The 5,936-nt window shown below is 35.4% G+C and overlaps 1 long non-coding RNA gene across 1 annotated transcript; it reads right to left on the bottom strand.

The window, feature by feature from the left end:
* Nucleotides 1-2,992: 2,992 nt before the first annotated feature.
* On the bottom strand, nucleotides 2,993-5,078 carry LOC141637821 (uncharacterized). Its single transcript, XR_012541914.1, has 5 exons — nucleotides 4,928-5,078; nucleotides 4,675-4,811; nucleotides 4,248-4,315; nucleotides 3,894-3,931; nucleotides 2,993-3,374 (listed from the first exon to the last, which is right to left on the bottom strand). It is a non-coding gene; the product is annotated as an uncharacterized LOC141637821 (long non-coding RNA).
* Between the last annotated feature and the right edge of the window lie 858 nt (nucleotides 5,079-5,936).

Below are 5,936 nucleotides of genomic sequence, written 5' to 3'. Positions count from 1 at the left end.
ATTGAAGACTCTCTTCCTGAATATTACTCGATCGAACATCATGATCTGCTCGATCGAGGTCTTCCTCATAAAGACGGTTCGATCGAGTGGTAGTTTCTGCTCGATCGAACACTTTCTCAAATAATGCACTCGATCGAACACTGTGACTAGTTCCATCATGTATGTCGCTGTACAATGCAAAAATCTTCCAGAAATGCTTCGTTTTCAGATAGATCTTAGTATTCCGAGTCATACGTATTTTTGTCGTCAATAGGGAATCCAGGTCCTTCATGAGAAAGACTGATATCGGTGTAGGTAGCATGTACCTTCTCTGAGTGCCTAATGTTCGACTCAAATGCTAACCGAGCTATTTGAGACTCCAGCTCGTTTAATTGAGCTTCCTTATATCTATCATCTTCCTACAGTTTAAGTGCAAGTGTCTTAATCAAAGATTTTTCATCAGCAATCACTTCTTTCTGTTTATCAGGAGGAGTAGCTTGTTGTTGCGGTGGCCAAACGAATAAAGGCTTTTGATAGCCTCGTTGTTGAAACGGATATGGCGGCACATATGGAATGGAATGACTAGCTTGTCTACGTTGCCTAAACGCATAGACTTCGTCGTTCCCTGTCAAACAAATAATTGCATTGTGCCCAGCAGCACCACATCTCTCACAATAAACCACCTGTTGCGCCATAGGATGGAACATAAGTGGAAGATCAAAGGTACTCAAGCCTTCCCTTTGATGATCTTTTACCTAGAACTGTTTAGGTAGGACCTGTAGGGCATATCAAAACAACACTAGATAAAAAGATAAGAACTGCCTCAAGGAATAAATCCTTTGAGGCTAAAGACAGACAAAAAGAACCAAGTAAATAAAATAGTTGCCTCCCCGGCAACGGCGCCAAAATTTGATACGATTGTTATGTACCAAAAATAAATACCTAAGTACTACTAACAGAAGTCAGCGGTAAGTAGGGCCGTTCTCCATAGGGAGGCGGTCACTATCTACTTGATAATTGTAGTCTATCTACGGTCACAATTGGGGGTTTTTAAATGATTTCTAACTAAAAGTGATTAAGGTAAGAGAAGTAAGGCACAGAGCAATAAAATCAAGAAAAGCTAAGACGTGATCAGATAGAGAGAGGTATGTCAGGATTTCGATTCACTACGGTAGTTTACTAACTCAGTCATAAATAGCCTAGACAGTCTACTGTGAGAAGGGCAAGGGAAAGGTCCTTTCGGTCCGCTATCCACCCTAAACTACTACTAACTTAACTTTCGCCCTCATTAGGTAGTCTACTTTTCTTAGCAGGTCTGTTCTCCCCAATCTTTCGATCCAGGGGCGAATTTAACCAGATTAAATTTATTTAGAAGCGTGCACTCAACTAAACAGATTACAGTTATACTGCTACAGTGACAGATTCTCACAAATAAATCGTCTAGCCTATTGACAACATCGTTACTTTACTACCATGGCTCCCCTAATCCTAGCATAAGAGAATTTAGCTATGAATAAACATAACAAAAACAAAAGATGAAGAAATAAAGAACATTGCAAATTAAAGAAAGTAAAGAGAGAATTACTTATTAAGATCCGGAAACGTGGGCAACCGTGTCAGGTTATAAAAGGGAGAAAAAGAGAAAAAGAGGAGAAGAGGGAAAAAGAGAGAGGAAGAGGAGAGTTTAAACCTAATGAAGTCTTTCCTATTTATAGGAAAGACAATTACTAACCTAAACGATAATAAAACCTTGCGGTAGATAGAAAAGTACTCGATCGAGTACTTTAAAACTCCTCTATCGAGTAAATTATAGGAAAACCTTTCGATCGAGTAGGTTTTCTACTCGATCGAATACTATCAAAAAGAGGCTATTCGATTGAGGACTTAAACTACTCGATCGAACACAGTAGTACTTGATCGAGTGGTTTCCAGCGCACAATTCCAGCTTCGCGCACTGAACTTCAAACGTCTGCCATTTCTTTGTTACTTGGGTAAACAGAGCGTTTCCGGTGTCGTTGGAAAGCTAATAGGACAAGCTTTCATCTCCAATTAGAATCACCTGAAACTAAGTTGTAGAACTAGAGATATGGCTCTTTAAAGTAGGCACTAGCAATTTGAAATTCTTCCTTTGCTCGCCTAGCTATCTTACTCCTTTGCGCATCACAAAATAGCAGTCTCCAAGCTCCGACTTAACTCATCTCCTAAATGCATGCATAGGGACATGTTTTAGGCTTGATTACGCTCCTTTCTGGTTCATACCTGCAAAAAAATATAAGACAAACCAAAGTAGACAATTCGGGGGACATTTGTAGCTAATCACCACTAAATATGCATAAAGATATGTGCAAATACAGTACAAAAAGTCTATATAAAATGTAGGCATCATACACTAAGTCTAAATAAGAATATAATTTAATTTTTTTAGGAAAAACGCAAAGGGTTTCACTATTGTGCGATTAAAATAAGTGTTGTGCCCTTATCACGATTAAGGTTATGGTGAAACCATACATATCTAGGTAATTATATTCAAACTAAAATAAATGTCATATATATGGTATAAGACTCAAATTGGTGAACCCCATTATTTCTCGATTCTTGATTGAAATTGCTCATAGAGTCTAATTTTGACTAGTGTCCCAAACCATTTGATAGGGAATCTCTTGGTATGTGTGAATCTCGTATTCAAAGCAATATTAATTCGTGACTTCTTTCTAGAAAAGAATTATGAATATAGCAAGATCACTACTACAATAATAGGCTTAGAGAACTGTTGAAATGGGCTTTAGAGAACGCCTTAAAGGCGTTCTTTAGGTCAGTGTTCTCTAAAGCTTAGAGAACGGTCAGAGGAGGCGTTTTCTATTCACAATTATAGAGAACAGTTGTACTAGTGGACTGTTCTCTATTCCAAGATAACGGTTAGTGTAGCCAACTGTTCTCTATTCTTTTTATATTTTTCACAAAAAAAAAATTAATAAATGAAATCAATAATTAATTGTACAATTAAAACAAAGTCTTGAAAAAGTAGACATTTTTATTACTTCAAAATTACAATTACACAGTACCACCAATTCTTTGGTATTGCTCCACCTTTACTAGTTATCACCATCCCAAACACCATATATATTGATATATGCTATATGGCACTGTCTAGTTTGCAAATGCCACAATAATACACATAACTCAAGATACACCTATATTATTAGCTCAAGCATCATCTGCACTCTAATGCGTGTCTATTGCGTTCCTTTTTTATTTCCTTAGCATGAATTCAGGTCCGTGTCCCCTTTTTGAATTCCTATAGCATGACTTCAGGTCTGGTCTGTGTTGCAACCTGTTGGCAACCATTCATCTACAACCACAGCTGATAACTATAATGCAGCAAAATCACCTGCTTCCTACACAAATATAAGAACATCATGATGCCACTTGTTTGCAAAACCCAAAATTATAAGTTGTCAGTTGTCACATAATAATAACACCTGTAAAAGTGTGTATTTCAAATTCACTTTCACATACCATTATGCACAAGTCAATATTTACCACCATAACGATCGGGAAATGAATGCACCAAAAGAATTTATAGGGTCAAACTTACGCGAAAGGAGTAAACGAACAAAAGATTAAGAGACGAAACCATGACAACACAACCTCAACAATTAACTTTCTCTATCTCGACATGTACTAAATTACTGATGTTTGGTAAGAAACAAAATACATAGGTTGTGACCAGTCATAGTACATGGTTCTTAACAATTTACGAAACACCCAAGCAGTTGATCTGAAAAACCAGTCCAGACTAACTTCAACAACAATAATCAAAGGATTTTCAAAGATCTTATAGTCATAAACTCATAATGCTCGACATTAAAGAACCAAACATCACTGAAGTTGTTGAAAAAGAATCAGAATGTTACCTTGGTGATGCCTGTTGTGATATCCTAAATCTCTCAAGCTGTGAAAAATTAAAGTGAAAAAATGAAATAAAAAAAATGACTATCAAAGTATAAAAGCTCCTATACTACGTCAACGTAGTATAGTATTATATTTAGTACAGTAATATCGTTGGGCAACCCTGTGGCAGAATGAAACAATCACAATATAGTTGCTGTGGGTTCTTTTGACATCTTAACGGAAAGAATTGAATAACAAAAGAAGTCGGACTACAACACAATCGAAAACAGAAATTGATATCATTCGAACAAGAGTAATTAATACAATAAACTGATAAAACAACATTAATAAATGATATCATACAAAAAATAGTCTACCTTGTCCATAATTGCGACCAACTCTTGCAGGCTTTCCTTAATCGACCAATGATTCTCATTTTTTGAACCTAACAGTGTACACAACACAGCCACACATAGCAGATTATATAACCTTGAAATATACATCTTTGATTCTTCAAAATTATAGAAAGTCACACATCCAAGAGGAAAGCAAAGGGATAAGAAAATGTATATAGAGGATCGAATAAAAGAACCATTACAATCATCGGCGGAAAATAACTGTCTTCATCAATTACTATTAAAAAAAAGTCATATTGAGGTAATATCTCACAAAATTAAATAAGATAAATCATATGGGTATGTTATCCAATCAGTAGAATCCTCAAAATTACACAAAAAAAAAACAAATAATAATAATAATAATCATCATATATACGGAATACTGAAAAAAGAGTAAATGAAATACCAGTAGAATGGATGGAAGAGGTGTGAAACAACAAGACAATCCACAATTCTACCCATTTTCATGACTTTCCTTGTTCATTGTAAAATCCCCAAATTTCTAGGGTTTATTGAAGTAAAAACCTCAAATAGTAAACCAACCTGAAATTTTCAAAGAAACGTGTAACTTTTCGATTTATAATCGGAAATCGAATCCAAACCTAACAAAGCCCATAATTTTCGGGTAAGGTGTGCAAACCCTAGAATATATTTCGAACCTGATAAGAAGGTCGTCTGTGGTGAAGCGGGCCAAGCGGTCGACGATGTAGTTAGGCGGCTGGCGGCGGCGGTTGTTCTTAATGAATCGCGGATCTGGTCGAGGGAGATTAGAGTAAGGATACGAAAGGTTGTTCAGTAGAAAAAAATTGTTTAATTTTTTGTTTTGATAACTTATACTGGGTTTAGAAGAGCCAGTTGGGGACACATGATTACTGGTTTTGATTTTTTTCTATTTTTAACTTTATTATTTGAATATTTTAATGATAAGTTTAGATAACTGTGAATATAAGAAGCGTTCTCTATTCTTCTTCTTATATAACGCTTACTTCATAAAAGCGTTCTCTTTACTGCTAGAGAACGGTTATTTAACTTAACCGTTCTCTATTATATGTTACTTATTCTTGTTTTTGTAGTAGTGGATATTCGCCCTATTTACACTTTGATGTATACGATTGAATACAATTCAATCAGAAAGGGTTATTACTTCTTCATCTCTTTTACCAACGAACTAGGTAGATACTTGGTACCCACTTAATGAGGTAAGAAGAGAAATTCTTTGAATAAGTTCAATAAATGTTTAAAAGTATCAAAACCTAGAGATTATGACCAAAGTATTAGTACTTTGTTAATATAGGGAACAATAAAGTGAAGACTTTTATATGCACCAAAAGGAGTGTGATATGGTATCACATGTTCATCTTCATAATATTAGAAAGTGACAAAGAATCCTATATGATATGATTGAATCTTTACTATAAAGTTGGAAGTAGTTTCTATCACAGTTTGTCTAGTATTTACTTATTCCACTAAAAAAAAACATAATTAAAGCAATCATCTACATTTCATATGTGATATGGTTAGGCATGGTACCTAAATTGTAGCTTGTTTCGATAATGAACGTGTGGTCTCTCTTCCTGCATGATCACAAGAACAAAGGGTTTGTGGTTCGTGATGCTGTCTATTAGAGAAAAGAGGATTATTTCTTAAAGACGGAGTGGGAGAAAATGT

This window comes from Silene latifolia, unplaced genomic scaffold (genome assembly GCF_048544455.1).
Source record: "Silene latifolia isolate original U9 population unplaced genomic scaffold, ASM4854445v1 scaffold_149, whole genome shotgun sequence".
In the NCBI taxonomy this organism is placed as follows: Eukaryota; Viridiplantae; Streptophyta; class Magnoliopsida; order Caryophyllales; family Caryophyllaceae; genus Silene; species Silene latifolia.
This window is presented reverse-complemented; position numbering and strand designations above follow the sequence as displayed.